Here is a 26,907-nt window from a genome sequence, read left to right as displayed (position 1 = left end):
CCTCTTTGCCTTCCCTAATGGTCTTCTGCAAGGAAGCAGTAATAATATTTACTTGATAGGGACTTGTGTGCTGGGTAACTGTTCCTGTGGATTTCTAGATGTGTCACATGAAAGCTCCACCTAGCTCTTGAGGGAGTGGCACATAGTTTCTTCAGGTGTGTACCAGAGGATTTTTAACATACTGCCTAGTGTTTTTATATTGTTAATTGAAATGCCATATTACAGTTTAAATGTCCATCCTAGATACATTTTATGCCTGATAGTTTTCAGCACTGAAATGAAACTGCTTGTTTTGTTTTGGTTGTGAATCTACAGAGGCAAGCTTCTCTCTTCCCTTTTTGCCTATTCCTGCCCTGCAGGGAGGTGACTCCTGCAGATTGATGAGAAGCTCAACCTGATCTGGCAGTGTGTGCTCGCAGCCCAGAAGGCCAACTGCATCAAAAGAAGCGTGGCCAGCAGGGCGACAGAGGGGATTCTGCCCCTCTATTCTTCTCTTGTGAGACCCCCACCTGGAGCACTGTGCCCAGTTCTGGAATCCTCAACATAAGAAGGATATGGAGCTGTTGGAATAGGTCCAGAGGAGGGCTACAAGGATGATCAGAGGGCTGGAGCACCTCTGCTACAAGGACTGGCTGACAGAGTTGGGCTTGTTCAGCCTGGAGAAGAGAAGGCTCTGAGGAGACCTTGTAGCAACCTTCTAGTATCTGAAAGGGGCTACAGGAAAGCTGGGGAGGGGCTTTTTATAAAGGCACATAGTGATAGGACGAGGGGGAATGGCTTTAAATTGGAAGGGGGCAGATTTAGACTAGACAAAAGGAGGAAATTTTTCACAATGAGGGTGGTGAAGCACTGGCACAGGTTCCCCAGGAAAGTTGTGGATGCCCCATCCCTGGAGGTGTTCAAGGCCAGGTTGGATGATGCTGGGGGCAGCCTGACCTAGTGGGACATGTCCCTGCCCATGACAGGGAGTTTGGAACTGGATGATCTTTAAGGTCCCTTGCAACTGAAATCATTCTATGATTTATTCAGCTTTCCACAAGAGGTTGAGGTTACTCCACCTGCTGCTCATCTCACTGGTTTCAGAGGAGCAAGGCTTGCTGGTAGAGCTGCACCAGCATGCTGTATGGGGGAGCTTTGATGGCATTGTGGTGTTAATTGCAGATCACACTCTTGATGAATGTGGATGTTCTAGTGGAACTTCCCAATGCTGTGATGTTTCCCTAAATTTTCCAAATCAATACCTCCTACGTGTCATGTTTTCCCTGTTTTTGTCATTCTCTGATGAATGTCTAAGTTATCCTTGAGGGCCATCATTGGGACTGACTGCATTTCTGCAAATATGTCTATCTTTTGTGTGCGTGTGTCATCACTGTGTTTAGAGAACATGGCAGTCCAGGACTTTAGCTTAAGAGGGATGGGAGATAGGGGTACAGCATGAAGCAAGACAGCACCGTTGACACAATTTCCATTACATTTATATCTTGGATTTTCTCATGCACTGAAGTGAAGGGAAAGATCCATGTGGAACTGGATTTCTTTTGGTTTTGTACACATTTGAATGATTTCACTTAAATTCTGACCACTTACGACTGTTTTTTGCATGGTGACTGAGGGCGATGATGTGTGTGTATAGGTGACTGGATAACCTCCATCTCTGTGCAGCTCATCATAGCTTCTCACTGCAGTAGCAGCATCTAGTTGTTATGAACCTAATCGTTTTGACTTCTGGTCAAGTAAAAACAGAAAAGGAACCGAGAAAACTGCCCCCAAAGGGTGATTCTACTGAGTGTCTGTGTGGCAGCACAATAGAAGAAGGTATTGATGCTGTTGCAGCTAAAGGAAGATCCCACCGACAAGGTTAATGGGAGGTGGATACAGTGCATCTCTCTGTCTCTTTAGCAGCTGGAGATGAACAAAGAGGTGAAATTTCTGATAATCCCCTGGCATTAAAGATTGCTGTAATACTGTCCTGCTAAATCGAGGTAGTGCCTGGAAGCCCTCATGTATTCAGCACACGCAGCAGTGTTGGACATGTGTGGGGAACCTTTAGTATTTGCTAAGCAGAGCTTATTGACTTCCTTGGCTGTACAAGCGTGAAGATGTAAGAATGTTCCAAAACTTGGACTTGAAGCAAATTTGGCTATCAAACTGGCTCTCCTAGTTAAAATAGTAAGAGCAAAGGCATCGAGATTCAAGGTGTGAAAGCAGCGGAAAGAAGGATTGTTGATCCCGTGGTTGATGCTGAGCCTGCTGTAGCTGGGAAGGCATGGTTTTCATAAAATCGCTAAAGAGTGGAGGAGGACTCGGAGGAGGTGGGTTTCTATACTTTTGCTTGGACCCAGATTATTTTCTGCTTCTTTCTTGCCACAAAAGGATTCATTTGTTTAATTTTACAGAATGTTACTGAAGCTGTTGGAACAGAAACGGCAGCCCACGTCGTCTTAATAAATGACTGTGTGTATTCCTGGAAGGAAGTTAAAACAGGGCTGTTATATTTGGTACCTCCCGAAGCACTGAGGCTACTTTGAGTACAGAATGTGCTCAAAGAGAGACTAATTTGCCACCGCAGAGCTGGATGTGATAAGATTTGTCAAGTCCTTGTTTCTGCTGCAATTCACTTATGCCTTCCTTTTTCTCCTAAAAATGTTTGCTTATATATTTTAGAGCTGTTCTGTCTTTGAACAGGGGGACTGTAGGGGCAAGTCAGAAAACCTAACAAGGGAATTAACTTCCAAACATTAAATATGCTTGTTGTAAGGTGGAAATGCAGAAGTCACGCACCCGTACAAGAGGTGGAGATATTACTGAGTAGTTGCCCTGGATGTGCTCACACTCTTGGTAACAACAGCGTAGGGATTATCTGGACATTTAAGCATTAGCAGGGTGTTTTTTAATTTCTCTCCAAGGACGCCATCTCTGATGGTATGGTGGTGGTTTCTTCCAGTTGTTAATTCTGGGAACATCAGTAAAAATGAAGATTTATGGGGTTTTTTTTTTCTTGTTCATTTTTGATTTCATGATGTTTCCTTTGCTGGGCTTGAATAATCTCTTGGTGTAATGCTGTGGGGAATGATGGGATGGATAGGTGCTCCCAAAGAAAGTCTCAGTTGTTTTACTGGATTCAACATTTTCAGTCTTCTGTTTTCTCCCAAGAGTGTTTTCTGAGTGGATGTAAACTAATATTGGATCAGTGGTTAGAAGCAATGAAAAAATATTTAATGTAAACCTTTTGGTACTGCATGGATTAAAATAAACAACTGTTACAGGGAGCACTGGCCCTGGTTTGCGAACAGTAGGTTTTCTGTTCTTCTGTATAATGCATAAAGCATGTGGAACTGCTTGAGAGCTCTTTTTGTGTGTAGTACTTTATTGTGAGGTATTTAGTTTTCAGTGCTCTGAGCTTTTGTGTCAGCTGGGAAGGGAGGCCGTAGGAGTAACATGTAAAACTTTGTTTGGCCTGTTTAGTCCCAAATCCTGTCAAATAGCTAGTTAACAATATTTGAATGAAAGCTTGGACTTTGTTCTCTCCCTTCCAAAAGCTGAGAAGACCATAGTTCTGATTTCATCTGCTTGTGGTGCTGTTTGTTTCTAGTTTCTATGCAATTCTTCAGCAGAGTGTAGGCAAAGCATAGTTGATGTAGACTTTGTGCAAGGTGTGCCATGAGTATTTCACCCAAAGTCATTGAGCTGTAGAAAGACTGTGTGTCTTGATTTGAAGGTGCAAATGTTGAATGCCTACTGTATGTCTTCCTTCACCTATGGGGATGGAAAAAATGTATCATTGGTATGTTTAGGGGAAGGCACATAGAGGCATATATTTTTGTAAGGGAGGTGGGGCAGATACCTATATCTATCAGTTTAATGACAGACAGGAAACATGAGTGGCCGACGATTCACATTGTGCCATCTTTTTTATGCAACTGCTGATCTTGTAGCCAGCTCCTGTATCCCTTTCCTCTCCTTCTCTTATTGTGCATCCATCGCCTCTCCTTTTTTTGATTGCATTTCTTCCGTGTACTCATTCCTTCTTTGCTCCAGTGGAGATAAAGACCACTCTTTGCTAGAAAGAGCCATGTTTTCTGCCCAACAGGTTTGCCTGCGGAGCCTCACAGGTCTCTTTCTTTCTCTCTGTTCGTTGCTGCTACAGAGCTGTGGAATGCTGTGAAGCCCTGCAGCCGTAGGCAGACTCCTCTCCGGAGTATCTCCACCTGAAGGAAGCTCGTATCCAAGAGGTATCAATTCATGTTTTATGTGTGCCCTTCAGTTGTTGTGCTTAAGTTTAGGTGCTTCTCCAAACACCTTTTTCCCTACTGCCTCCACAAACAGAAAAGCTTTGAGTGCCACAGAGATAGCAAGTGTTGATTAAAAAGTATTGGCTTTTTATGTGGGTTGGACTCTTGTTTATATTAAATGAACTTTCGTGCAGAATCACATTACGTTTTAAAATAAGCAAATAATTTCTGGATCAAGAAATGCGTAAGCTGAAGTTCCAGCCACATCGCATGTATTTTATTATATTGATTTATAAAGTTAATAAACCTAAGGTAATGAGCAGACTGGAGTAGAATACACAGTATGTATGTGCTGCTACTATAACAAATTGTGAGACCTAGGCTTTTTTAGTGTTTATTAGTTGTAATATCTTCTTAGTAAATAATTTACTTCTATTTTATATTAAAAAGAAGGCAAAAAGTGCTTCTTGTACTGGGTCAAAATCAGTGGATTGGCAAAGGCATGATTCTTGATATAAATTTCTGTCATTTGTCTGTAGACAGGCAAATTATTTCTAATGGTTTATGTCTGAGCCTTTCATAAAAGAAAGCTAGAAACATTTTTTTAAATATAAATTTTCAGTCTAATGTGGTCTGTAAATTGGTTGGGGCAGGTTCTGTCTTAACTGTTTATTTTTGTATATGGTGCACAGCATTATGAGACCTGCAGAGGTCAAACCCTTTAGGCATTTATATATAAGAAAATCAAATATGTTACAGAAGTGGTATAGCATGATCTACAGCTATTAAGTACAAACGTACAACTTCAGAAAAACCCTGTGTTGCACATGGTTACGGGCTGGAAAGTGTGCTGAGCAAATGTCACTGTGCCTGCCCTGTGCTTAAGTTTTCCCATAGGTATTCACACTTGGTTGTCGCTGCAGAGAAGACACTGGGATAGCTGAAGTGTCAGCCTGACCCAGTCCAGCTGTTCTTGTGCAGGAGTATGGAAAAAACAGGGTTCTCTCTCTGTTTTTTTTTTTTTCCTTTTCCTTTTATATGTCTTGATGCTTGCTTAGTAACATGGACTTCAAATGTCAGCTGCCAGGATACCCACTCAAGTCAGATTTGCTGAAAACCAGATGCAAACAGAGAACAACAGTACTCCCTGCTCTTGGATCCACTGGACTGCACCGGGATCAAACATTCAGGCATGCTGTGACCCATATCCTCCCAATATTTTAGCACACAGAAACACTCCAGCCCTGCTTTGGGAGAACACTCCTGCCCTAATTAAATGCCTGCTCTTTGGGTACAGACAAAACCAGGCTGTTGTTTCTTCCTCATGCCACCCTCAGCAACTCAACCTGTCTTGGGTGGGAAGGGACAAGTGCCAAGCATTTCAGAAAAGCTTTGCTTTGTCTTTGTTTGTGCCAATCTAGAAGCAACACGATGGGCACTTCCCATCTCCCTCTTCTCCTTTCTGTTGACTGCCATGCTAGACAAAAAGTTAAAGGGGGAAAAAAAAGGGACCTTTATGCTGCTCCCATTCACTTTTTCTGCCCCCTGTATTTCCAAGGTGAAGTAACAGATGCAGGTGGAGCAGCAGGGAGAGAGGTGAAGCCAAGGATGTGCATTTGATGGGTTGTGAGGTAGGAGAAAAGAGGTAGGGGCTGAGTTGCTCACACTGGGAGAAGTGCAACTGGCATTGAGCAACCGGATCTAGTTGAAGATATCCCTGCCGGTGGCAAGGAGGTTGGACTAGACAATCTTTAAAAGTCTCTTCCAACCCAAACCATTCTGTAGTTCTTTGTAGGTCCCAGGATCCTTTTGAGACATCGTAGGATTATTTGAAGAGTGAAGGGAAATCCCTTTCCTTTGTTCCTGGTGTAGGCTAATGATGCTGACACTAAGGACAGTGGTTTGTGTTTCCTTCTTTCCTTTTGGGTCATGTTTACAGGAGGGAAACATCATATTAGAACATTAGCAATGGTTTTAAATGTAGCCTTCTATCTAGTCTGGACATGTTGTGGGGTTTTAGCATGTTTATTTCCGTGTGCTTCACAACCCAGCTGTGTCTGTGAGCATGGCTCTGAATTAGGAGCACGTTGCTCATTCGCACGACTGGATGTCACTATCTACACTGCAGTAGTGTTTAAGTAGATGGAGCATCAATTAAGGTTCAAGAATATTCCTTATTTCTTCAGAGCTCTTTATTTGGGATGTATTTCAGTCTTGTATCCTAAGAGCTGAAGCCAGTAGCTGGTGAGAGAATGACTGAGACATTAACTTCAGGTTGCTGGTTTTCTGATTTATATGGTGGGCCTTTAAGGGAAGTAAAAGCTTGCTTTTTGTTTTCTGTGGGGTATATCAGTTTGGTTATGAGGGCAGGTCAGAGGACTGGTGTTTTCCACCATACTGCATCACCAAATCCACACTGAGTATGTGACATGTGGGTGTTTCCTAAGGATGTAAGCGGGAATGGCTGCCATGTGGGCAGAACCCTCCAATGTGTTTATTCTGACCTTGTTGCATTTGGGTTTGCCCAGCAACCTCTTTCTGTGTATTGGAAAAAACAAATTTGGGCGCTCTTAGTCCATAGTGGAGAATGTAGGTCTATGTAGTCTTCTGTTTCTTAAGCTACATGTATCTCCTTCATCTTTACACGTGGTCTGACAGTCGTGGAACAACAAGGCTCTCTTAAATGTACCTCAACAGAGACAGTTCCAAGTCCCACAAGTTGCTGGATTTTGGTTAGACTCCCTTTCTTCCATCTCTCCCATGCCAGTTACAGATATTACAGGGTTTGGAAAGCTTTGGGATCTGTAATTACTTTGCCCATCCTTGCTTCATGGGAATTTTCACTACCTGAGAAGTTTTTTATTCCTGCTGTGCTGAATCAATCAGGGAAAGGAAACCCCCTCTGTGATGTATGCTGGAACATATCACGTAGTGAAAATTCTTCCCTGAATAAGGTGATGAGTTTACAAAGATTAATGACTCAGCTTTTCATCCTAAGTTACATTGGTGCAAATGCTTCTTCTAGTGAGCTCTGCTCCCTTAGAAAAAGTCTTTTTTTAATATTTTTGCTTCAGTTTGTCGTGGTGATCAGAGTCACCAGCTAATCCCATACATCAGCTGTGACTGTGGGTCCCCAAGCTGGGCTGTGTCACTTCCCACATTCACTGCAGCTCTCCAGATGAAACCTGTGGTGTCCTTTGCCTGTCTGTGGTGTGATGGATGCTGTGCCATAGGGATGCATTCTAATTGAGCATCAGGATAGGAACATCAGCCTGAATATCCCATGATGATTAGCTGGGGTGTAGAGAAACTATCTTATTGACAGAGCGGCTTTGTGGTTCTTTATGGCTCAATACTGCTGATATATAGCGATTGTTAAAAGAGTGAGGCATTGTTAGGAAGATGACATTTCCCATAACAGTGAGAAAAAAAATCAACTGTCAAAAGCTGATTTAAAAACAAAGCAAGATTTTAATAAGTTTTATGGACATAAGCAGCAGAGAGGATCTCTGACACCAGACTTCTTAAGATGCTTTGGAGCAGCTTTCTGCTTCTGATCTATGAGTTTATATCCATATTAAATTGTGCTGTAGATACTGCTCTGAGGTATGTGGAGAGCGCACCAAAATAGTTCTTGTCTATCTACTCAGACAGAAGGATGCAGTTTGAGTCTCTTTTTTTTCTCTGAGTCTAGGATCTCAGTTGTATCTGCATCTCTTCTTAAAAAAATATGTATGTATTTTGAAAGCTTAACTTCTTTTTAGACTTAGTTTTACCATGTGGGGGTCTTTTTGTAGCCCTGTCATAGCTGCTTCTCTTAGAGGCCAGACTGATGTCCAGCAGATGTGCAAAGTGAAAGTTGCAGTTGGCTGCTGCATGGAGAGCAAAGTGGATTGCAGAGACCACACCAAAAATGGGCATCTGAGTTTCCTGATGAGGGGAAGAAACAAAACCCTAATGAGAACTCTTCAAACGGTGCAGCAAAATGAGTGCAGCGTGCTACAGAGAAGCTGCTGAAAGGCCTTGCCAAGTGGGTGATGGTAGGAGGTCTACTGAAGCCCCATTTTCTATTCCTGCTAAAGAAGTGCAATAGTGTGCTTAGTTCTTGCAGTCTCTGTGGCTGAGATAGATTATAGGGAAACATGCAGTACATTCCCTTCACCTTTCTGTAGCGCCTTCCCACAGTGTTTGCTCCACATTTCTGCTTTCACAAAAGCCATGCTGGAAGCAGTGGCCTGCCTTTCAGATGTATAATTTACCACCTCTTCCCAGTGTGCCAGCCTTGTTTGTATTGATAAATGAATGTTCTCTGTGTACAGCCTGCAGATAATTCTGCTTGTGGAGTACAATGCTGCTAAATATACCTGTTTCTAATTAAAAGCATTTGAAATTGTGAGTTTGGTTAATAAGCTACACCTTTCACAGATTCTTTTGTTAACTCATAAAAGCTGCGTGTTCTGATTTATGGTGCCAAAAGGGGTAAACTGACATTAAAAGCATTAATTAGTCTTAGTTGACTGCACAAAGAATAGAGTTGGTATGTGCCAGCTTTTGATTTAGCCCTTTGTGGGCCTTTGATTTTTGCCTAAGCTTGTTAGAGGGTCTGTATCTCTAGCTTTTTCATGCTAGATTGTATAATTAGAGTTTAGTGTGAAATACAGTGATTGGGCTTGAAGAGCAAGAGCCCTGTGCGATTATAAGTAATAAAGTTGTAAAGCAATTGGCCAGAAGTTTACATCTATTTTATAAGAGAAATGTGCTTTTTAACATGTGAATGTGATAACTGGGTATCATTAGATTTGCAGCAACAATATCCAGAGGATTTGTTGTTAGTTGTGGGATATATTCTCAAGAGCCTTTTATTTGCCTGTTGTGCGGTGTTACTGCAACGTGTGAACGTAATGGAAGTTTTGTAAACTGCATTGCAGATAGTACTGATGTCTTTTTCTTTTCCCCTACATCTTCACCCATTTTGTACTGGCTAATTATGAAAAAAAACACAGACCTTGCAGCATTGCTTCAGTTTTATACTTGGGATTCCTACATTACAAAATTTATGAGTGTATTTCAGTAGTAGTTTCTCTGGTACCCAATTCTAGACATCTATTCTTCACAAAAGTTTCAAAATGAATCAAAATGCAAATTATAAGCGAAGGTGGTGGTTTTTTTTTTTCCAGTAGAACTTCCATAATTATGCAAAAAGAGAATACCATTCGTATAATTTTGACAATTGCCTCTGGTTTGTTTGTGAATTAAGATTTCCCTGTGTCCGTATAAAGTTTTCCTTCTGTCTGAAATCTTATCACATCATCTGCTTTATAAAAAGAATGTTGGACTGGATCTCTATCCAAACTTGCTAATACTTGTCATTAAAGAGCCAGCAGTTGCCCAGTGTGGTACCTCTAATACTCTCTTAATTTCCTTTGCTTGACAGTGTGTATTATACCAGTTGACTGTGGGACTTGCTAATGATGACCCACGGTAGAAATGTTTTTTTTAAACATGAAAATATCCAGCTGCATATGAAAATCTTCACATTTCCCACTGTTGAACGTCAGAGCTCACAGAAGGTTTTGAGTCTTAAGATGAGGGAGAATGGTGGAATACCAGTGAAGCTCCTTAGCTTAACAGAAAGCCTTCTTTTGTTTCCTGAATATTTTATGTGTATTTAATGTCATACTGATGACTTCTATTGTAATTTGTATTTTAAAAGATGTTTGTGCTGTGAAGTTGTCTGATCTCTGCATGCCAGTTCAGGATTTGGCAGCTTTGAAAGTGTAATAGTGTACACTTTTCCGTCTTCTTACTATTAATTATGTGAGTTGAAACGTAGTAGCAATTGGAGACCTTCTCTGCAGGTAGCTATTAATCATGGTTTTATTAGAGGGTATCATGAGCCGCTGCTGGAGAGAACCTCCCGTCTTCTGCTGTGGTGGGACACAGTGAGAGCTGTCCTCTCCCTCCAGATGCTTTTGTGCCTGGCTCCTGAACCTATGGTGTACCATTCAAAATGTGTCCATGTGCTACCTTTAGCTCCATAGCTGAAAGCTGCTGGGCTATGGATTAGTTCATGCATGAACTTTGCTGTCAAGGTGCTGCCTTTTTGCAACTCTATGAAAAAATCACTTCTGTTTTAAGTAACTGAGAAAGTTACGTGAAAGTGGAAAAGGACCTTTGATTTTTAGCATTTTAACAAAGTTGTTAGATAACACTAGGATGGTATTTGGGATTTTTTTTTTATCACCTTCCTCTTGTTCAGAGTCTTGCTTGAATCCATTTATGGCTTGTCTTCCCCGACTGTCATGAAAAATGAAAACAGAGGGCCATTGCAAATAATTGTGTTTATCATTCTGCCTGGTCCAATAGAAGGTTGGGTTTAGAAATAAACATGTACTATTTGTTAAGTGACAAATTAGGATTGTTTTTCTTTTCTTTTTTTTTTTTTGACAAGTTGTAATTTAAAAATCAGACAGCTGTACAAATTGTTAAATCACCAAACATTTAACCAGGTGTCAGATTTTGAGTACCCAATGCTAGATGTTGCAATTAAAATAAAAAGCCTGCCCAAGTGCATACCTGTGTTAGTGCTGGCAAGTACACGTGCTGCTTCACCGCCAATTTAAGTCCTTCTTCCTGAAGGATTTTTGTGAGCAGTTGCCTGCTGAGTATCATCCTCTCGCTCATTATCATCATTGTTCTGTCTTGGTCAGGCTTTTTGTTTCATAATGTAAACAATTTCTAATGGCTTCTTCCTTCTCTGCTATCAAATAATGGCAAAAGAGGAAATCAGTAATAGCCAAAGAGCTATTTTTCATGAGACAGGCTGAGTTTTATAGTAAAAATGATTCCTCCTTGCCTGCTCGGTTGTACATTAATGATGACTCGTCATCTCTGCAATATTTGCTTTTTGGAAAGAGTTTAAAGCGTGTGGTTCTGCTTCAGATACCAAGTTGGTTTATGATTATTAGCATTAAATGATACGCTGTGGGGACAGTCCAGGAGAAATTTCCCCTTTCAGAGGTGAACTAGCAATTTGGGCTCATTTATTTGAGTTTAGGGAAAAGCCAGTCTTTAACAGGGATGGGGAGAACTTGGTAAGTCAGAGGAGGACTGTGCAGGGAGGGCAGGTAGAAGATCTGGGCAGAACAGCAAGGAGGTGCTAGGATTGAGCCTTGGCAGGATGATGCTTTTATTTTAATGAGCCATGTAAATATTGCTAACCTAATTTCTTCAAATATATCACAGAGCTAGGTGGTAGGGAAAGCAGAGCAATTCTGCAGGGAGTTCAGTTTTAGATTCATTTAGAATCAGGAGCTAGACTTCAAACAATAATTAGGATTTAACTGTTTATTTTAAAATCTTGTATCCTAGGAAAATTGGACTAATGCCTTACACTCTGTGTGAGCATTTTTATTCTGCAAACTTTGGAATTCTGATAAAGGCGGGAAGTGTCTCAGAGATGATTAAATTCTCCTAAGTCTCATAAAAATACTGCAAGTTAAAGGAAGAAACCTTCTTGTAAGCAGGTAAAGTGGCAACAAGTATTCACACCCAAGGCGTCATAGAATCTTCAGTGACTTGATAAATGCTTTATCACAGGAGGAGTTTTGTTTTGAGTGTCCACTTGACCAAAGTCAATGACAAGAGGAACACCTCCATGGGAAACCAATGTTCAGGAAGATCCTTGTTTTCTGTTTTCTTTTTTTTTTTTTAATGTCATTGAATCATTTTGTTATATATATATAAAGCTTTTTTTCTCTAGAGAAAAAGGTAAAATAATATTTTGAGTGATGAGGTAAGAATTCGGTTAGGAGTTGGGGTTGTTGTATGTCATTTCAGAAATGTAACATACATTCAAAATACACTCTCCAAGAAACCTTAAAATAGGTATTTACTCGTTTCTTCCCTGCAAAAACCCGAACTGAGAGCTTGGCAATTTGTCCAGTTGTCTTCAGGAAAGGGTAATGGAAACATAATTTCCAGAACTGTGTTTAATGGGTTCAGTTAGACTGGTGAAGGGATTAGGGAGGACTGGAGGCAGGATTAGGAAGCTGTTGTAACAGGTCTTAGACAACAGAGAGAGAGGGGAGCTCTCTCTGCCCTGCTTTCTGTTTTGTTTGGGGTTCATTTACTTACTTATTTGAATTAAAAGCACTTGGAAAATATGGTAGTGCATTTATACCCTAAAAGAAATCCTATTCATGTGTTTGAATAGCTAACTATAGAAAAGGAGGCATCTGAGTATCCAACTACACGCCTTGAGAGGTGGTTGTGGAGGACCTTGGAGTATTGAAATGTAAATGTCCTCTGCATATTCAGAGAAATGGAAACTGAATTTTTAGCAAAACTTGGTTCCTAACAGCAAGACAAACAGATCTAAAATGACAAGTATCTTTAGCAGCGTGAAGATATTTAAGAGCTGTTTTTTTCCCTCACTTATTTGTCAGTTTGTTTAGGCTTCCAAGTTTCTTTCTCCTGCTGCAGCTGATAACACTGCTGGCGCTTGAAGCAGGGTGAGGAATGCACCTCCTTGATCTGGGGCAGTCACTGTTGATGCTCCTGCCTGGAGAAGAAGTAAAATGCTTCGGGCCCATGCTCAGGTTCTGACAGGTAAAAGCATTCCCATTTGCTTGAAAGAGCTGTGTGCCCTTCTGTCTTTCCTGAATGCATCTGAGTCCTTGGGGCAGTGAATTACCAGCATCTGCTTTGTTTAGCAGACAGGTTTTTGGGTAGGAATGAAAGACTTTAAGCTTCTGTTTTGTTTTTCACTTTTAGTCAGCACATCCTCAGAAATAAGTCCAGCATGTCAGGACTACTGGTGCACAGGGCATCATCCCGTGTGCCGGTACAGCCAGGAAAGCGAGGCCATCAACTCTTCGCAGCTGCAGCCTGAGGATGGTTATTCAGAGTTACCACAAGTGTTTCAGTCTTACACTTGGCATCATTTGTTTTCCTTACCCACTTGAAGGAAGTGGTTCTTCCCAGTATGAGAAACATTAAATTGACTCAACTACTTTGTTTGCTGAAGTAGCACTTTGAAGTGAGTCTTTGAAGTTTCTTATATGATCTGGGATTTGATTAGACCACTTTTGCCCAGCAGTCTCATAGCAGAGATTTTATTTGGGAGAATCTCACTAGCTATTTCAGCTCCAACAAGTATAAGGAGCCCTTCCTTCAATTTTAAGGCTATTACCTGCTTAGATAGTGCAGTAATTGAGGGAGTGGATTCATACTGATGCCTAATAAAAATAAGTTCAAGCTACAGTGGGATTGATTCAAACACAGGAAGAGAGGCCCTCTTTCTGGAAACTTTATATAAAGCCCACTCTGTCCTTCTTCCAGAGATCTGTGCTTAGATTGCTGTTTTCGAGTTTAGATGCTGAATAAACTAACCAGGTATACAAAATATTTCACTAATTTTTTTAATGTAAAGGAAGGGGAGGAAGGAAAGAAAGAAGGAAGGAAGGAAAGAAGGAGAAGGCAACCTTTTAGTTCTGCCAGTTTTGATTCTAACTTGCGTGGTTTTCAGCATTCACTTTTAATACTTGTGCTGGAGTGTGCAGACTGTAGGGGGTCATCTGTGGTATCAGCAGAATCTTGCTGGTCAAACATGTCTCTATCATTAAGTCTCAAACTGGAAAGGTAATGCCCTCAGGAGTCTTGACCTACTCTCAAAATTGCCTTCTCCTGCTCTTTTGAGACTTCGGTTTTTATTACTTTGGTTTTTTTCCCCTTCATCAAGACAACTTGCTTAGTGGCTGTGACTGCTAGGCAGAAATCTTACTCTTCTGTTTTACAGACCTATTTTTCCTTAGTTCCTTCATAATGAAGTAGTTTCTGGAACAGGGCCAGGCCTTTGGCCCAAAGTGCCTTCTAGCTTTTGCATCAAACAAGGAACAGCACAGCCAGATTTCTGTCCTAATCCCTCTTCCCAAAGACAAAGATGTCGGCACTGTCTAGGCATAGGTGTTTGAAAGATTTAATTTACTTTTTCCCATGTGCTAATTCAGGACTGAGGGTTCTCTCTTTTTCCTTCTCATCCCGAGTAATAGTCCCAAAAGCCTCCCAATTTGCCATTGGTTGATGGATGAAATCCTGCATATAATTTGGGACAGAAGTGTACAGTTTGAGGGTAGGTGGTTTGGCACCCTTTGGAGCAGAGTCAGTCAAACAAGGTGTGATGAATTCTGACTGGTGGCCCTCATGGTTTATGAACTAAGTATTTGTTTTTTAAAATCTATCTTTTTCATATCAAATGCTGTATTCAGTCACAAAATATTGCACAACAGCTGCCAGCTGCTCTTAACCTTTTATGTTTCTTTTATGGCTTATTTAATGCAAGAACCTTTCCTTGGGTCCACAGGTTTTCAGTGGGAAGAGGATCCTTACAAGCTACGAATTTTGAGTAGGAAAAGCTAACAGCTGATTCTCAATCCTTTGAAAGTTTCCTTCTACCGATGTCAGGTTTTGACCTTTTTTCCTTTGGAAGTGTTCTGCTGGGAAGTTTAGCTAATGAGAGATCATTAGGATTCTATTTACTCTTGGATACCATATAGTTATATAATGAAAAGGTCAGGTGCAAAATTGTTGGGAAAACCAAAGACAAATTCATGGGGAACAAAAGTTGCCCTAAGAGCATTGTCACAAATTCTTTTCACCCTGTGTTCTACCTCATTTTGGAGATAGATTCCTCACACATATTTTCCATTTTTTATGTTAAAGTCTGGAAACAATGGTCTCCAGTCACAATAGCCAATGGATTCTCTTGCAGATGTGAAAGGCTTTTTCCCAGTTTGTCAGCTTCCCTGAGGAAGTACACATTGGATCTGTGAAGGTGCTGGTCATACTCACCCCCACACTGAGACCCATGGCTAGCATGAATCTGCAAATAAGTGAGATGCTGCTGTGAGAGGAGGAAATAGAAGTGGGTTAATTAGAAGCTTAAAGGCTGCAGTTAGGCATAATATAAATGTAAATGGGAGAAAACCAACCAAACTCTCTCTAAAAACGCCATTCATTTTGTGAAAGGTCCCTCGTCTGAAGGCTAGAGCAATCTGGGGGACATTATTTTAACTTTAGCCATACAAAAGTGAAGCACCTAGTTTCTTGTCTAGGCACCTCTCATAGTTCATAGGGACACATAGACATAGGCAGCAAATGGTCATTCCACCTGCTATAGGCAGTTGTGTTAAAATGGGGTGAATTTGCCTTTGAAGTTTTTTCCAATTGATGATGGAGGACATCTGAACCACTAAAGTAGCGTGGATACCAAAAATTTAAGTGGAGATAATTAGGGAAGATAAGTGGTATCCTGCGAGTCTTGCCTATGTTGGTGGCTACTCTTGGATATACACAGGTGCTCATATATAAGATATTTAATTAAAATTAGTCTTCTTTATAGGAACCTAAACCAAATATTATATAGATCATATGAGCTATGTAGGAATTGTGCATTGGCTTTGAACCTGTGTCGAGTGGCCAGTATCCTATTTCTCTTTTCTTAAAGGGGATACTGAGAGGAGTTAGACCTTGCTCAAGGGAGGAAAGCTGATCATAAAAACAATTTCAGTGCACTATCCTCCAAAAACTGTACGAGGCAGATCTATTAACATAGTGTAAGCTGCAGTATTGTTTCTGAAGGGACTTCAAAATAGGCATTTTGTAAACAATACATTTGCAGAGATGCTATTTGCCTTGTCTGCGGGCAGATCAGTTTAGAAAGGTATTTGTTCAGCCAAAAATGCCTGGAAAAGATCTGAAAAATTTGCTGTTTATCACAAGTTAACAATAAAAGAGTTTGTCAATGGACCGTGAGGGTTGTTTTGCAGGTAGTGCTTGAGGATTATTTCTGTCAGTTCATTAAATGTTTTTATGGGGATTTATAAAAATTGGTGGCCAGTTCTCTTGTTGATTTAAAAAGCATTATAGACAGAATGCTTACAGACTATGTAAAGTAATTGAGTGCAATAATGTTGCATACTAACACCACTGCAGTTTGTTTACCATGGCTTGCTTCCTTTGCCTCCCCTCCATTCAGCGGTCTCTCCGACTAGACTGATAATGCTGGCATGTCACCGGAGCATCCTCGAACTCCCTTCCCCCAGCTGCCGGCGTGGAGGAATGGCAAGCTCTTCTTGTCAGCAAGCCTGCTCGTTGCCTTCCAGAGCATCTCGGTGTAATTCAGTTATGAATCATTGCTTTATTTGTCATGTCAAGCTCCAGCAGGACGGTTTAAAGTGCTTTTAGTCGGCAGTAATTTGAGGCACTCTGCCAAACGGTTCAGTTGTTGTCAGAGCTGGCGGTGGCTGCAGCTGATATGATGATAAAACGCGTCCTGACTGCAGATTATTGTCGCGGTGGCAGGAAGGCTGTTCATTTTTACATGTGGCAGGCAATAAGAGCTAATTAACAAGCGTATGAATTTGTTGGGTCTACCCCTGGGGACTACAGAGTGAGTGTAGGTATTCAAAACTATTAATGTATATATTTTACTGTCTCTTATGTTTTTAAAAATTCGTTTTCTTGAGTGTTGTTTTACACCGACAGTGCATCAGCAAAATATGGGTCTCTGTAGTGCAATCAGAGTATTTTCTACACAAGAGGAAATGTGTGTTAAATTTTCCTCCTCAAACAGTAATACAGCTTGCTTTAAGGGGAAAAAATTCCTTTTGCTATCTTAAAATAATTAGTTGGGGGAAAAAATTACTTTTTTTGTATGAAGGTCTTGTGTCTGCACGATCCCAGCGGAATGCTGTATGTGAATCAGTTGATGCCAATGTTGATTTACAAAAAAATCAGAATTGCTTGGGCACAGGAGGCTGTCAGTCCAACATTGCTTATAGAAACTATTCTGGCATGCTGGCTGTAATACCTCACTGAGGGGTGTAGATGGACATTAGTCTGAGCAGTGTGGGGACCAATAAAATGATTACTTTTCTCCTGATTGTGTAATTAAATCAATTTATAGTAAGAATATCTATGTTGGTAAAATGAGAGGAAAAAATTATCCATACACATATGTTGTTGTTGTTATCATCCCTCAGCTCCAGACCTCGCTGCTGATGTGCAGAGAGCATTGCAGGGTGCCTTGCAGCTCTGCCTTCTACTGTATGTATTTTTTTAGAGTTCCTCCTCCTTTCTGCTGCTTTGATTTTGCTTTTTCCTTTGAAAACCAGACCTGTAGCTGAATCTTCTGTTCTCATTATCATCTTTTGTGTCAATCTTTTTTTTTATTTTCTTCAATCCCTCCTGTAAAATAAATGTGGTTTTAAAAAAGAAAACCTGAATCCCAGGTTTATGATCTGTTTTTTTTATCATTCTGCCATGGCTTGCAAATGATTGTTGGTCTCAGGATGGACACAAATGGGTTTACTGGCTCTAAAATGTTTTTTTGCAGGAAGGTAAATTTAAAGCAGGGGGAATTAAAATGTAGAGGTAATACTTCTGAGAAATTGCGTCTCAGATCTGGAAGAATTAGTTGTGTTTTGCTGGAGCTAAGCTACAAGCAGTTTTATGGGAACCAAGTTGAATCTTCAAATGTTGCTGTCCTCTCATATTAGCTTTTTGTCAGTAATGTGAGCTGATCAAAATAAGAAACTGAAGCACCTCACATTCAGTATTTGTACTCGGGAACACTCTGTAGGGGATGATGTTATGCAGTTGGGTTGTTCTGTGTGTCTGTTTTTTCCTGCCTCCGTAAGTTGAATATAGTGGGAGCCTGGGGAGTTGTCATCTCATGCTGAAGAAGAAGGCATGGCTATGAAAGCCTTCAGATTCGTATCTTGAGAACACAAGAATTATAAGGGAAGTAATGCATCTTTTCTTGGTTAGCATTAGGGTATAGCCCAGACTAACTGGGCAGTGACATACGAAGGGGACAAATCAGCTCTTAGAGGTCCCCTTGTTTTCCTCCACTCCTCCCCAAGCTCTTCAAGGCAATGACAGGTAGCATGTGGTGCCAGGTATAATGCAGAAATACTGTTAATTTCTGAAAAAAATGAAGTGTGGTGTTTAATGCATTTTTTCAATCAGTCCATCATCTGGCCATTTGATATTTATTCTGTGCATACAAAAATGGCAGCATTCAATGAAAAAGTCAAGAAGCCCCATCACAAATGATTTTGGAATAGCCTGCTTCTAGGAGACCCTTTTAATGTGTTTTATCTGATATTTGTAAGTCTCGATACTTAAGACTTTTTACCTTTAAAATGTGCACCTGTGTGCATGTAAATTGATTTTAAACTTCAAATCTCTTCTTCAAACATACTAAGCTTTTGCCCATAGTGTTTAGCAGTGAATTTTGTAAACTTGGAATAAATTGCAGCTAAATTTTAGTTTGTTCTCTTACCCCTTGTTCCTGTAGTATATGGTGGGGTAAGCAGTGACATTTGGGTTCTTTGTGCTGTCTTCCATGTTCTTTATCGAGTTCTTCTTGTCACCATTGGTTAATCTCTTCGTATTTTGAGAAACCTTTGATGAAATTATAAAAGAAAATATGATTGAGTCCTTTATACTTGTTGTCAGTTACCAGTACATTGCAGTATTATGTAGGAAGATTATTGCTTTGTGTTTGAAAGGCTTCCTGAACACTTGACCTTGAAAGCAGTTTGCATTCAGAGGTGCAAGGGAGTGGAAGGGCAACGAGGTACAACATTGTTCAGCTTTCAGAGAAATTTTCTCTGCTGTGCACATCACTGTCCTGCACCCGTTGCCCCAAAATATTCACCTTTCATGAACACCTTGGACATCTGGGTATCTAGATGGGTGATGGTGTTGTGCCTAGCTTGCAGACATTTTGAAAGATGCTGCTGCCCAGGTCGTTCCTGCATAGCTGAGATCCTCCTTATATGTGAGTAGGATGCATTGTTTTATTCACTATACACACATACTACCTTGCATCCCTCAACGGATGATTTCACTGGCTGCACTTCTGTCAGGGCTCTCTGAATCTCCCAACTTAATTATGAATGCTATAAATAATTTAATCTCTGCAAATATTACCTTGTCTCTTTTGCGCTCTTTTTCAGTTTTAGCACCGTACATGAAATACTGCTGCTTCTTGCCGAGGATCTTGGAGCACCTTGTTGTTACCCTTTGGGGAGCCTGAAAATCTCTTGTTTACTACTCAGTTGTTTCCTATAGCTCAGCTGCTCTCTAATCCATGACTGTCCCTTTTCCTCTTATCCTGTAACTTTAATTTTGTAATAGTTTCTTGCTAGAGCTTTTATTAATAGCTTTTTTTAGGTCACCCTCCCACCCCGCAATTATAGATTCTAGTCATAACATAGCCCCAATCATAGGGTTTTGTCTGAGGTATTTTGTTTTCCTTTCTGTGCCTCTTTATCTGAGCATCACAGGGGAATGCATCATTACAGCCAGTTTGCTTTAGGTGAAAGAAGACATCGAGTAATTCCATCATAATTCCTAATACACTTATTAGAGAGAAGTACGAGTCTTGAGTAATTTGAATGTGATAGTGTATTTTTGTAAACAATATGGACAGGTATCTCTAACTTCTTCCTGAATTGTTCAGTGAACTATCTTTGCTTTTATTTGCTTTAGTAATTTTAGTAGTTTTTTCTTCTGTTGTGTGTTTCTCTAGTAGCTCTCTGGAGATGCGTAATCTTTCTATAATTAAAAATTAATACACGCGGAGCAGATTTGTAATTGGTATATGCTCTTTCTAGGCTGGCTGTGCTGTTTTTTATTTTTGTGCTGCTGTTGGTTTGGATTTTGTCTCATTTGCTTCCCATAATTTTGTTTTCTGATGAGCTGCCTTCTCACTGCTGTCCTCTTCTCCTCCCATTGGAGATGGTTATGTCTCCTCTCGTAGAAAATGGGCAGAGTTTATAATCTTTAGTTTTCTCACCTTCTAACTTAAGGCTCTTCCAGACTATTATCATTATTTCAAAATCTGCCTGTAAACAAATGCATCAAATTTCCATGTCACCATGCTCATTTGTAGTGGAAAATGTTGGCCTGGTGACATTGTAAGTATTGGTTATTAGTGACCACAACTGTTGATATTTTCAAGTCCAGCGTTGTTATTTATGTTTTAAAGTCGCCTCAATTCTTATATGCAATAGAAATGACTATGTCAAGAAAAAATGCTTAAGTGAATGGGAAATTGCTTTGCTGAACTCCACTGTGGCAGTTGATGCCCTTCACCGCCCCCAGTGTCAACTAGTTGGACGTCGCCAAACCTTGAGCAGTTCTTTTTCCTATAACCAATTTCTGGCTTTGAAGAAGAAAGACTGTTCTTATGTGCTATAGGATCTACTTACGCAGAGACACCAGAAAATAGACAGACTCTTCAACACTTTGAAGACCAGTGCGGTGAAGAGCTGACCATAGGATCTCTTCTTTCTGTTGTGTTGTCCATTGCGAAGTCCATGTGTTAGTTTGTCTTTCTCCCATTTCATCTCCACGAGACAATGAATATGCAACCTCTGGGGGTGTGTAGTTCGCAGTATTTTGCAGTCTGCTTGGTCTAGGTAGGCATAGATCAGTGATCAGACCTTTGGAAAGATGAAAAACGGAGCGCAAGGGGAGAGCCAGCATGCTTAGAAGTGAAACAGCCCTGGAAATGCTCTGTACGTGTAAGTGCAGCAGGTGGCCTTTCCTAGCTGTGATGATTGCGTGTGATACACCAGATCCCATAGGCAGGGCACAGCAGATGGAAACTCAGCCAGGTGTTAGGAGTCATAGCTTTCAGAGACATGGAAGGGGTCATATATAATATATATTTATATATAGAGAGACATATATAATATACAGAGACGTATATAATATGTATTTTTATATATATAAATTAAAACGTACTTTTGATATTGAATATTTTAAAATGGAGTCATTTTATACTACTTCACACCCAAAAAACTTATGTGCACAAGCATTGAATAGTGGAGATTAGAAATCTGCTTATGAGATGGCTCTGAAATGAGCGTAATTGAGCAGATATTCAAGATATAACAAGACAAATTATGGCATAAAAACGTAATCATGTCACTCCAGGTAGAAAGTCCTTGGAAAGAGCTTCAATTGCAGTTTTTCCCTACCCCAAATACGCTTTCATTACTGGCAGTGAAGATCTGAAGTGCTGTTTGTTAGCAGAAGTTACCTGTGACTGGCAGCTTGCTTAGTCCTCTGAGTCCTCATGTAAAAGTCAGTTCTTGCTATTGAAAAATATATAAGAAATTGAGGAAAAAAATAGGGAGTGTACAGAATTTCCAAGCGAGTAACAACACATGGGACTTCTAATGGCAGTTTGTTTGATTCTAGAATATATGTGAAGTGATATCTTTCACATGCATTTGAAGGACAGCCAGAACATTTTTTTTTTCCATTTCATACTCATCCAGAAATACTTAAAAATGAACAAATCCACCTGTTTGTCTTGTTGATGGCTGATTTCTTCTAGTATAAGGAGATACTTTCCACTTGTATTAGACCATTATTTCATACGGATGTGGAACAGATTTCCATTCACTGCTCTTGGCAAAAGACAGAATAGTGAAAGTAATCTGGAGGAAGCTGGGGAAAGAAAAGGAAAATTTTATGTAACTTAAGCCACTGAGCTGTGTGTCCTGACTTTGCCTGAAAATTCCTCATTTTTGGGGCGACAGCAATGAGTATAACTAAGGAAAACACTGTGCTGGGTCTTGCTGATGGTGATAGGTGAGTGCTGCTATACTAACATTTTTGATTTAGGCTGGCAAAATCTCTTACTGCCGATAAAATGTTGAGCTGCAGGATGTCGTAATGCCTTCTGTAACTCTAGCAGTACTATGTTTTTTAAAATTTTTTTATATTGATAGCAATGTACTGGCAAAAGAGGTCTTTCAGTCTGCCTGGTTATACAAAGAGATAATGCTGGTACAGAGTATCAAATATACCAAAACCAGAAATATATCTTTCTTTGCTATTACTGAACTTGGAAAAGATTCAATAATTCGGGTGGTCTACAGCTTTTGTAAATGTCTGAGTCTTTTTTTTTTTAAAAAAGTGGTTGAAAACTGCAAAATGCGCAGGCAGAACATCATTTTCCCTTCAGTATCATGGTTTTATAAACAACACTAAGTGATGGTCCATTGGCAGTGTTAAGACTAATCTGGCTACTCAAAACTACTGATGAAATTAGAACATATGAAGGATCTGATTTTAAAAATGGTGCTAGCTAGATGCTGGCTATTTAAATAGCACGTGTATGTACGAAAAAAAAGAAAAAAGCCTTTTGGGGCTCCCTTTTCCCTAAAAAATGTTAAATCCCTCCCTCAGAAAAACTCCCAGCTCTTTCACTTGTGCTTCACATAACCTTCGAAAAGGAACTATCAGATCAGATTTGCTTTCTGCTGGACCCTGTTGATAACTAGAAGTCTCTTACAATTTCTTGGTAACACCCCTGCAAGGTGTGCTCCTGATGTAGGGACCCAGCAAACTCTACCCTTGGCCAGCTGGAATGGTGAAAAAAGCATGAGTACATGTTCTTGGAATTACATTTTAAAATTGGCTTAGGCAGGTTTCATCTGTAACTCATGTGGCAGTTAAAACCTAATTATGAATACTTAAATTCAGGTTAAAGAACCCAATTTTCTTCTAGTCCTGCATTAAACAAGTTGCCAAAAATACCTGCTGGTAGTGAATTAAGTAGGAAGCATACTTTGAAGCGGCATCACTGAACTGCTGACTTTTTACACATGTAATCTGCAGTAGTATTTTTAAAACATTAATTTGCATAGAATGCAGTTACTGTCTTTCAGAAAAAAAAATTATTACCCCTCCCACAACTGGACTTGTCTATGATTAAAGTGAAAAGCAAAAATAGGGTTCATGCTTTTTGACAAAAGGTATGTTTGCCAGACTCTCATCTGAATTGTAATTAGCGGCTTTGGTTTTGAAATTAGTCATGGGCTTACAATTGCGTTCTGCTGATGGGTAAATGAAAGATGGGTTTGGTAACGTTGTTTATTTTTCTGGCAGTTTGTGGGTAACTACTGGACGTAAAAATACCAGCTTAAAATTCCTTCATATGTTTTGTTCTTGCTGATTTAAAATTGGACATTGAAAGCATATGTTGGCAGCAGTTGAAAAGTACTGTGTTTACTTCTCATTAGAACTGGTTCAGTCCTGGAAAACACTGAGTGTTTTTCTCCAACTGTTGTCTGATACTTCTGAAGCACGGGTGCTCTGGCAGCCCAGGTAGGGGCTGCAGCACTGGAATAGGTATGTTCATTTTGAAGCTGTTCCAAACTGACATCTCGGTGAAGCACAGAGAAATGTTATACTGCCCAAAATGATGTCTTGCATACAATGTGGAAATTTTAGGTAATTGGGATCAGTCAGAGTAAATTCCAACAAAGCCTTGAAAACCCCAAGTCCTTTCTCAAATTTAAACTGATTTCTGAAATTGGGAACTTGAGAATGATTCTCATGGCTGAAATTTGTCTTCAGATTATGTTAGATGAATTTAGTATGATTTTTGTTCTTGTTTTTCTACTCTGAACCAAGATCTCTATGAAGAGAATAAGAATTAATCATATAACTATTGTATTAATTTTATATATGAGAGTCTATATCCTCAGAGATGATAAAACTCTGGCTGGATAGTCCATGAGCAACCTCACACAGCTTTGAAGTGGTCCCTGCTTGGAGCTGGAGGTTGGAGAAGATCCTCGTTGGAGGTCCCTTCCAATCTAAATTATCCTGTGACTTTTGTGATCCCAGCAGCAATATTCACTAAGCTTCTCAGCAGACGGGTTGGAGATGGAGATAGCAGGGATTCACCTCCAGAACTTCTCTCAACTCTGACGCTGAACGTGTGTCCACATCTCATGAACAGGGATGGACAGGCACCTTGGCTCCTGATCTTGCAGATCAGACTTACACTAGCAATTAAATTTTTATACATGATCCATATCAGCCCTCAGTTGTGGTTGCTGTGCAGTGCTGCCGTCCAGTAGCGTTCCTTTGCAGACTCAAAGGCATTTTAGAAGAGTAGTGTTTTGCCATAGGTGGAAAAGCTTTGGGATTTTGAATAAAAAAGGAAATAGAATACAGCATATAAATACTTTGTTTGCTAAACATACATCTTTTCTGCAATGATAAAATATCTTTAAAAGGTCCCTTCCAGTCCAAACCAGTCTATGATTCTGTGATTCTGTTAATGAGGAATAATTGACTGTGCTGTTAATGGTAAAGTGCGATGGTAGCTGAATGGGTGCAGTTGGTTTGGCAATCTTAGAGATTGCTGCCTGAATGGTTTCAGCTTTTTATTACAGGTCGGCTGAAAGCAGTTAATCTGGAGTAATATAGTTGTGATATGACCTGGGTAGTCGCAAAATGACACTTTTAAAGAAGTTGCCAAATAGAACCATCTGTTTTCTTATACTTTAATTGCTCATTCAGCCCAAACAGCTCAGCTGATTTAAGGAAACCAGTTAGCGTGGAGGGCCAAGTGTTGATGTACTGTTCTGAAGCTATCCCACTATGAATTAGGACCCCTTGTCGGGAGCACAAATCCAGAGCTGTACGGTTCTTTCCTTTATATTTTTTTAATACTTACCTACTTGTCTGGTTGTGCTTCTGTTTGCATCACCTGTTCCACTCCACAAATGAGGCTGCTGAGTTTTATTGTCTCTCTTGCTTGGTAAGAGATGACCTTTAAATTGCTTTTTCTGCAGCTTTTTTAGCACAGGGGACCTCCTCTGAAATGATTTTGTGAAGCCTCTGTTCTCAAGGCTTTCAAACTCTTCCTTAGGATGCACTCCTATTACAGCGGCTGGAAGAAGGATGCTTCTCAAATGGTAGAACCTCTGTTCTATGCTGTGTTTTATGATCTTACTGAAGTTTCGGTTGCTGCTTCCTTCAGTGCCCCTCTTTAGATGACAGATTAGAAGGAGAGGCACCGCCAGAGGTAGGAGGAGCCCCATGCACTCATTCATTCTCCAAAGCACGTGTTTTTTCCATTGCAGAGGACTGTGCAGTCCCCAGGCCGATGTGAGCTTGCAAAATCCATGCTCAGAGCTGACTGAAAGCATGCTGATGCCTTTATTGGAGGCCTGGGAGCAAACGATGTAGTTGGAGCAGGCACTGTACCAGCAATGTTCAGGCGACTTCGAGTGGTTTGAGCATAAAGAGCAGCTTTGCATCTGTATGTAACTTTCTGTCTAAAGATGGGCACTGTCCCAGCTCAGTTGCTTCAGTCTTCCTTTGGGTGGCTTGCTGTGGAGTCATTCACCAGCTATAAACTATTTTAGGTTTCGTAAGCTTTGCTGTTATTGCAAACAAAGATGAGGAATAAAAGCTCTCTGCATTTCATGTGTGTTTGCCAGGAACGAGAGGATGCAGCAGGTGGTTCGAGAGTCAGCTAGCTCTTCCAGTTGCTCCAGCATCACTCGTTAGAGCCTGTCTGATATATGAGGCACAAACTAGCCCTAAGGATGTTGCCTTTTGCTGTGCAATGTTTGTTTTTTCGTTCTTCTGGGAACAAAGTTCATTGCTATTTTTGACTGTATTGTGTAGTGTTTACTGGAGTTTTGGGTGCTGTAAGAAGTGATCAATAATACTTGTTGACTGACCTCTGAACAAGTCTTCCTATTGCTCACAGAGAAAAATTGTTGTGAGCAACTTGCTAAGAGCAGCTCTAATTGAGCAGAAATCCTTGGGGAGAAACGCAGCAGAAGCCGCTACTGATTCTGAAGGGTGTCTCTCCTTGCCTGGCAAAGAAGGAGATACCAAGTGGAACAAGGCTGACGTGTCCACAGGGTGGGTTCTTGTTGATATGCTTCCTAGAATGACATGTCATGCTTTTGGAGGCTTCTTTTGGAGGAAATGTTATTGACAGTTGGGGTAGAAATATAGTCAGACTACCTGATCCATGCCATATTGAGCGAGAGCTCAGTAGCAGGTTGGATGTGAAGTGGCTAAAGAGAAAAGGATCAGTTGGGATATTTTTGTGGCTATATTTTTGTGAATGCTTTCCTCTGCTGGCTAAGAAACTTGGGTTGTAAACTGCTCTAAAAATATATTTTGATGCTATCTCTTATTTGGAAATAAGTTGCTCAGGTTTGCAGGCATCTAACCATACTTTGTTCTTAAAGGTCGTCTTGTCTAATCTTCCTGCCATGAGCAGGGACGTCTTCAACTTGATCAGGTTCTCCAAAGCCGTGTCCAACCTGGCCTTGAATGTTTCCGAGAGATGGGGCATCTACCTTTCTGGGCCAGTGTTTCACCACTCACAGTGTAAAACATTTCTTCCTTATATCTAGTCTGAATCTGTCCTCTTTTAGTTGAAAGCCATTGCATCTTTTCCTATTGCTACAGTCCTAAGATGTCTCTCTTCTTTCTTATAAGCCACCTTTAGGTATTGAAAGGCTGCAATAAGGTGTCCCAGGAGCCTTGTCGTCTCCAGGCTTCTCTGCCTTCTTCTGTCTGTTATAACTAGCAAGATGCCTGTCCTTGGACTTAAGTGCTGCTAGGATAGGCATTGTGATACCATAGTGGCAGGCATGGGGGTATATATATACTGCTCTGACATATTTGAAGGTTGAATACCTATAAAATCATGAGTAGCCTGGGAAAGACAAGCAATTGATCCTTACTTGCTGTCTCTTTGGTACAAGAACTAGGGAATGCTGAGTGAAACTGGTAGCAGGCTTGTTAGAAAATGGAATTGTTC

The 26,907-nt window shown here is 40.5% G+C and overlaps 1 protein-coding gene across 7 annotated transcripts in view; it reads left to right on the top strand.

Moving 5' to 3' along the window:
* FAM168A (family with sequence similarity 168 member A) overlaps window positions 1-26,907 on the top strand; it is a 212,331-nt gene that overhangs the window by 54,021 nt on the left and 131,403 nt on the right. For 3 of the 7 annotated variants that reach the window (XM_069883373.1, XM_069883367.1, XM_069883368.1), the window contains exon 2: window positions 4,148-4,232. The exons of 3 other annotated variants lie outside the window; for them this stretch is intronic. The gene's annotated coding sequence lies outside the window, so the exon portion shown is untranslated. Of the gene's footprint in view, window positions 1-4,090; window positions 4,233-26,907 lie in introns of all 7 variants that reach the window. One more of the 7 variants, XM_069883369.1, reaches the window with a different exon arrangement.

Source organism: Phaenicophaeus curvirostris, chromosome 1 (genome assembly GCF_032191515.1).
Source record: "Phaenicophaeus curvirostris isolate KB17595 chromosome 1, BPBGC_Pcur_1.0, whole genome shotgun sequence".
Classification (NCBI taxonomy): Eukaryota; Metazoa; Chordata; class Aves; order Cuculiformes; family Cuculidae; genus Phaenicophaeus; species Phaenicophaeus curvirostris.
This window is presented reverse-complemented; position numbering and strand designations above follow the sequence as displayed.